Source organism: Geospiza fortis, unplaced genomic scaffold (assembly GCF_000277835.1).
Source record: "Geospiza fortis unplaced genomic scaffold, GeoFor_1.0 scaffold16, whole genome shotgun sequence".
Lineage (NCBI taxonomy): Eukaryota > Metazoa > Chordata > Aves > Passeriformes > Thraupidae > Geospiza > Geospiza fortis.
In genome coordinates, this window is record NW_005054302.1 from 9,637,403 (window position 1) to 9,644,740 (window position 7,338).

Here is a 7,338-nt window from a genome sequence, read left to right on the forward strand (position 1 = left end):
ACTCTCCCTGGGAGCTGTTCAGAGCAAGTTAGACAGACAGCTCTTGGGGACTGTTTGGGTCTAGCTTGTCCTCGCTTTGGGGCAGAGACTAGCATGCTCCACTAAACCTGTCTGGTCTTTCCAGATCCCTTTTCTGTCTTCAAAGGACATCAAATTTTTGATGCAAATGCTTCTGCCAATAGGTTACTGTGATTTTGCTGTGGTTGCTTGGTTCAGTAAGCTGTCCTGCATAGGATACAGGGCCAGGTCAGCTGCTGGTGTGCCCTGGCTTGGGTACTTATACCTGTGCTAAAGGATTTATAAACTCAATAGAGCTGCTGACCTTTAAAATGCATTTAAATACACAAAAGAGTGGGCCCTGAAAGGGGAAGGAGCTAGAAGGCTTCTGGAGGCTTACCCTCAGCCTCTGGCTCCCCCGGCTGGAGCTGGTGTGGGAGAAGGCACAGTGGGGACCCAGGGACAGGAGGAGTCAGGCTTGTCACCCAACAATAACAGCATCTACAGTGTCTGCTTGGTCTTCGTTGATAACTTTTGAGTACCTTAAAGTACACTCTAAGTACCATCTCCTTATAGGTTGCTGTACAGTAAACAGGTGCTGCTCTGTGGAATGATTAAGTGTTTCTTTTTTTTTTTTTAACATGCTTTAAAAAATGGAGTTAATTAAATGGGTGCAAAGACGAAGGTGAAGACTGACCGTGCAGAAACCAGGCTGAAAGAAGTTTCAAGGGAACACATAAGGGGTCTGAGCTCATTTAAGGAGAGTAATGTAAAAATGTGGTTTAGTGCTAAGCCTAATTTAGCATGCCTGCAGGCTGCTGTGCGCAAAGTGTTCTCAGCCTTCCTCATCATCTCCAGATACAGATTCCTTCCCTCTCTGTGTGCTGCATCTGATGATTTATATAGCCATGTAATGAATCCAATCAGCCTTGTTACCCAACAGAAGACTCTCTTCATGTTTATTAATAGTTTACTGCCCCGTCAGATCAGCAGACTGAGCTGTGCATCCCATGATGCCTGTCCAGCACAATGGAGATGGCAGCAATGTGCAGTCTGGGTCCAGAGGAGAGAGGAATGTGGGCAGCCCATCAGCAGCAGCAGCAGCAGCAGCAGCAACTTTATATCAGTTTTGTTGTAATGTGAAACTATACCCAGATACAGTGCTTATATGAGGCCTTTTCCTTCATAAGAATGGGAGGTTTTACAGATTTGATTCTTGCTGTTTTGGTGTAAGATGATTTTCTGCCTGAACAGAGACTGTAGGGTGGCTGGGGCATGAGTTGTATGCACAAGTCACTCTGGCCATCTAGAATTATGTGAGTTTACCTGGCAACACCACAGGAGTTGAGCACATTGGAAAGCTGAGTGATTGGCTGTTGAACCTTGTACAACAAGTGCATTCAGTGGAATTGTGCTAATCAATTGGCACACCAGTGTAATTTATTTTAAATAACTTTTTACTGTTCCTAAAGGTTCCATTTTGAAGTTTCTACTTCATAGGATGAAAGAGGTGCCAGTGCTCTTTAATTCTTGAACAGACAGGCCTAACTCCCAGCAAGAGCCCAATTTTTCTGTCGTCCTTTTTGTTTTTAACACTCCCTGTGCAATACTTTGCCAAACTCCAAAGAATAGAAATAAAAATGGAACATTTTGGCCTTTTGGTGGCTGTTTATCAGGAGCAAAACAATTTTCAGACAATTACCAAATCTCCAGGCCCTTTGGAAGCTCAGATACAGCTATTTCTAGGTTGTCACATGTCTAATTAATATAAGTAGTAACAGTAATGCTCCTGCTGGTATTCTGCTTCGGCCAAGGCTCAGCTTCCAAGTCTCATAGCTGATCCTTAAGAGTATCTTTACACCCAGCTAATACCTTTGTGGGGTTGGTAAGAGTGTGGGAATTAATTGGTAGTATTTATCACTGTACAGTGACTTCAGGGAGTAACGTTGTACCTCATAGGATCTTTCTTTGCAGTCATCTGGGGTTTTAAAAGTCTTGGTATCAAATACTCATTTTAAGCAGTTAGGGTTCTAGAAGAGGTTGCAGCATAAAAATGCTGTAAAATATAAGCTTATTTTAATTGTTTACAGCTATATTAGGAAAACTGTATAGAGAAGGAAAATTTTTGTTTTTTAGATTTGTTATTTAGAGAATTGCATTTTATATCATCAGAGACATATGCTGGGAGAATCTTTTTATTCTCCTCAGCTTTGTACACGTGTACAAGAAGAAAAGTTGTGTGCGATGAAAAGAGTTTTAATTCTGAATTTCTTCCCCCGCTGTACAGCTGCGGTCGGGGCTGTGCTGGCGCGCATTCAGGAGTCTGTCTGTTTTCATCCCCTTGCAGTGCACTAATATCTCCCATCTGAAGGGCTGAAATGGAGGCCCTTAGTTTCTAATTTAGGATTTAGTAATTTAGGATTTGGTCCTGTGCTAAGGAAACTTCCCCATCCAACTATCCAGGAGCCAGTCTGACAGTTGCTCTCTCAGCACCTGAGCTGGGAGCAAAGCCCCTTTGCAGCTGCGCACACCGCACTCACAGACAGATCAAGTTTTGTTACCATCTCCACCCCGGATTTCCCACAGCAGGGTCTAAGATGACTTGATCCTTAAAACAACTTAATCTTGGTGCAGTAACTAAATAAAATAGCAGCTCAAGCTGGTGCCTCTGAGGAGGGACCCCAAACAAAGGAAGCCCTGGGCTCTTATACCCTGCCAGTCTAAATGCAGGATGGTCTGGGGTCACTGGCGCTGGTTGTGTCTGAGTGTTCAGTTACCTGGCCGAGCCACAGGTCCCCAGGCCCTTGGCTGTGCAAAGGGTTGGCAGTTCTGGCCTCTTGGCTCAGGCTCTCATCACACACAGCCCAACCTGCAGCTCCACTGCAGCTGCTCACCCAGCTTTTCCTCTGCTCAAGGTGGTGGTTGTGTTAATGTTGGCTCAGTCAGAGACGAGTTTTAGTAATGCATTGTGTACGCTTTGGTAATGCCTGGTAATGGCAAGTAGGACAAGTTCTCTTAAATCACTGCTGAGGGCTGAATAACTGAGAGTGGAAAGGGTAGGAACAGTGGGAGATGCCTGATACAGTTGTAAGAGAGTGGCCAGACTTGTCAGCTTTTGAACTTTCTTGAGCACAGTTTTGATGCACTCTGGTGTTTCTCTTTATAGCGCTTCCACGTCGCAGTCGGACCATTCCACTCACACCAAATCTGCTTCTGCTTTGTCGTCTGACTCCATCTCCACCTCAGCAGACAACTTCTCTCCAGATTTAAGGGTATGTTTTGTCTTAAAAAATAAAAAAATACAAAAATGTGACCTCCTTCAGAGAATATCTTGCTTCTGTGAGTTTGCTATGGTAAAATAATGTCAGCTTTCAGCAATGCCAAAATATATTTAGCCAAATTACTGAAAGGACCTGAAGTCAAACAGGTGAAATTGAAGTTTAATCTCTACCATATGATATCCTTCTTTATAAAGGTGTTTAATCTTGAAAAAGCTGACTCTGCAATCCTTAGTTGGAGATGAATTTTCAAAGCCACTCCATTTTCTTTTAGGTGCTTTAAGTGAAATCCTCAACCTGTCAGTTATATATACTTTTTCTTCCTTATGTATGTATGTATGTTATGTATATGTGTTTATACATGAGGTGTTCAGTCTTGAGAGCTTCTGCCTCTTTGTAAACACTGAGTCCTTGGAAGTACCTTCTTTCAGAGAAAGATTGTAATCTCCGAGCTGATAAAAATAATCTTCTGTCACAATGAATTGCTCTGACATAAAAAAGGTCCAAACAGGGATCTTTTAAGTCTGCTATTAGATTAGTTAATTATAAATTCAGAGTTCTAGTTCGGTGTCACAGGAGTTTTGAAAGCTCTCTGTATGTTCCTCTTATGAAACCAAGGGGTTTGTTGATATATCTTAGCTCTAAAAAAAAAAGTCCGTGGGTATAAAACTGTTGGTAGTGGTACATTGTATTAACAACTTCTGCATTTCTCAGCTGTGGTTGAGAATCTTTGTACAATGTAAACACAGTAAAATTGCATAAAAATCTCTGAGTACAAAGCTAATTCCTTTGACAACCGTGATGATTTTTCATCCCGTGAGTGCTGTCTCAGTCATCCATAATTAATAACAGAGAGTCCACCTGTTCATGACAAGTATATGAATGTTTCTTTCTAAAGGCAGCTTATTAGCCAATTTTAAGCTAAGATTTGGAAATTAATCAATAGTTTATGTGCATTTTATGATAGTTTGAACCTTTTGCCTATGGATGCAAATAGTTATCTTCTGAACACGCCTGGGTGTGGAAATTTGTAATATGTCTGAAGTTTTCCCCCTGTGAAGTCAGGGTATTCAGTCACTCTAACATACAGAAAATATAATTTTTAGGCTGAGGCTAAGTGGCTTGTTGATATGAATAAGATTGCAAATTCTGCTACAGCTGTAACTGTATAATATTATGTTATATATATGATATTATAAAAAAAATTAAACTTACTTAACTTTTTTTTTTTTTACTGAAGTTTGCATTTGTGGAATTCTTTTTTCAGTTTTGATGTCCAACTCATCTTCTCACAGTTTTTGTGACACTTGAGGACTACCTTTAGAAGTAGAGACCAAGCCAGTGTTTCCTTTTTAGAACTGAAGTTGTCTTTCCCTTCTGGTAGTTAAGATGGCTCAACATGTTTTCTTTGCAATCCCGATTGTGTCTTGTGACTCTTTCCTCCCTTTTGTCACCTTATCTGTGTGAACTGTAAGCTGTCTGGGCAAGGATTCCAGTTCTCCTCAGCTTGTCTGGTTTCCCATTCAACAGAGCCTCTGTACTCACTAGCAATCAAAAACAGTGTCCACAGAGGGATGTTCACTTAGCTGCATGAGAGATTTTTTTGAGCAGAAGATGCCTATGTGTTCCTGGAGGCCATTAGGAGCCCATAATTTCATGCTGTGCCACAGTTCCTATAATATGCAGGAGAGATTTCTTCACAGCCTGCCTGCTTTTTTTATTTCTAAGCAATCTAACGTTCTGCCTTGACTGGAACAAATGCAGCTCCTCTTTCATTTTAGAGTAGTGTTTCAGGAGAGATGGTAAAGCAGAGGATTGCTTATTTACAATAGTGTCACTGCAGGCTAAGTGTGAGCACCTGCTTCTGCTGGCTTCTTGCTCTTCACCTGCATCAACTCTGTGTGAGCACAATTTCGCACATGTCTTCTGTGCTTCACCTAAAGCTTACTCTTGCAGAGGTGGTGTGAGTGGCTGCAGTGCACCTCTGTGTAGGTGTAAACCTGGGTCATTCCTTTACACTCCAGTGGCTGCTTGTCAGTGGTAGGCAGACGTGGAGAGAATGCATTCCCATGCTTCTACTTGTATTAGAGTATAGGGAGAAAGAGACAGTTTCCAATGCTACAGATTGACTTAATTCTCCTCAAGGTACTCATGCATTTGTCATTTCACTCCTCATTCCTGGGATTGTCCTATGCTGGAGAGCAGTTCTTGGGGGTCAGATGGTCTGTTCTCTACCTGTGTACAGCCTGTCGTGCTGGTATTGCCAGTGCCGCTGCAGACCCACCATCTGCCCTCTAATCATCGCTGTCGGTGCTGGTGTGTTACTGTTTGCTCCCTGGGCTTCCTCTTGCAGCCTGGTGCCAGCTCCCAAAGGGAGCAGTTGTATGAGTGATGGCCAGCTGATGTTGATTTCTTTCAGGTCTTGAGTCGAGGACAATGGACATTCTTTCCCAGGGCTTGTCATTCTTTGTCTGAGTTTCTTTGAATTGACATCTCTGTCATGTGACTGTTTCACAAGTTTTGAAAGTCAATTCTGTGAGAGATTTTTTTTAAGGTCCTGATAGTTTTTGCTATTTTCTTTGAACTTTCTGAGATGTGGCCTTCCCAGGAATATTGCAGATGAGGCAGTACCATTAACTGATACAGTGGCACGAGCATGTTCTCTGCTCTAGCTCTTTCCTTACACTCCTGAGCATCTTGTGCAGCTTTCTTTGGGACAAGACAGCATGAACTCTCAAGTGTTACTTGGATTTGAGCACTCAGGTACTGAGATTTGAGCTAAGCATCTCACTACTGTGGGACAAAAAGAGGCCCCATGTTGTTCCTGAAGGAATGTAAGAGAACAAGCCCTAAAGAGGGAACTGATGCATTTTGTGGTAACTCTGTGGTATGGGTGGCAAGTGCCTGGGCTATGCAATGTTCTCACAGGAAGATGTTGCATCAGTTAGCTTTAAGAGGCTGAAAATAAGCTTTTCAAGATTTTTATGTGGATATGCCAGTTATGGGATTATTCTCTTGTTGTGTGTTTAAATTTTCCCTGCTAGAGTGAATTGCTCTGTGGATTCATCACCACTCCTACCTCTATTTGGTCTCTGCCTCTGCGTGTGCATTGGCTCAAATTTAGGAATTAAATTTCTGTGACGATGGAAAAACACTTTGTGATAGCTACAATTAGCACTCTCTTTTTCTGTGGGGAATTTTTAGAAGAATAGTAGGCGTCCATTGGGAGGAGGGAACCAGAGGAAGGACCCACCTAATTTCTTGCAGTCTGTGCCTGCAGTTTTCTTTTGGAGTGCAATTAACACTCTGTGTGTGCACGCGCATGTGTGTAATGAGGTAAATGAGACAGCCACTAGGGATTCCTACTGAATGCATGTGCAGTATTTTTCCTAAATCTTTCTCCAAAGTATTTAATAATAAGCTTTATGAAGATTTGTTTTTGTTTTGGGTTTTTTTAAATGTATATTGAGCATGTCGGTATCTGGAACTGAGATTAAATTGCCTTTCCAGTAGAAAGTTTACAGAATTTTCACTTCATAAACTAACTCTAAATAACTTTTGGCTGCTTCAGTTAGTTTCATAGAAAAAAAGAAAAAAAACAGCAAAGCAAAACCCCAACAGAAAAGCAACAAAGCACTCTTGGGTTCTTCTTCCACCCCTTTCCTGATCTTAAATCCAAAGCTGTTTAGAATTGATTTAGGGTATATATATCTTGGAGGGATTTTTTAGCAAATACCCTGCCATATGTTTTAACATAAGTTATAGGTCAGGCAAGAACAGAATTGAAGTAGTTGGAAGTGAAAATGGATTTGGAAATCCATAGATACTTTGTAATTTGGGTTGAGATGTTAAAAACACCTTAAAGCCAACTTTGCCAAAGGGATTGGAGTGTATAAATAACCATTACAGATCTGGGAAGTTGGTGGTTAATAAAATACAGTGAGCTTCTTGCTCCTAAGTCCTGTAGGCAGTATTTTCTCCTGTGCATATGAGGAGACGTGTCTGTGCATTTTATAGTACTTAAGTCTTCCTGCTGCTGATCTATATTTTATCAGTATGGATT

The 7,338-nt window shown here is 41.6% G+C and overlaps 1 protein-coding gene across 1 annotated transcript in view; it reads left to right on the plus strand.

Annotated features, from left to right (window-relative positions):
* Positions 1 to 3,158: 3,158 nt before the first annotated feature.
* MTMR2 (myotubularin related protein 2) overlaps positions 3,159 to 7,338 on the plus strand; it is a 41,244-nt gene continuing 37,064 nt past the window's right edge. Inside the window, exon 1 of the mRNA XM_005417727.2 lies at positions 3,159 to 3,269. The gene's annotated coding sequence lies outside the window, so the exon portion shown is untranslated. The remainder of the gene's footprint in view (positions 3,270 to 7,338) is intronic.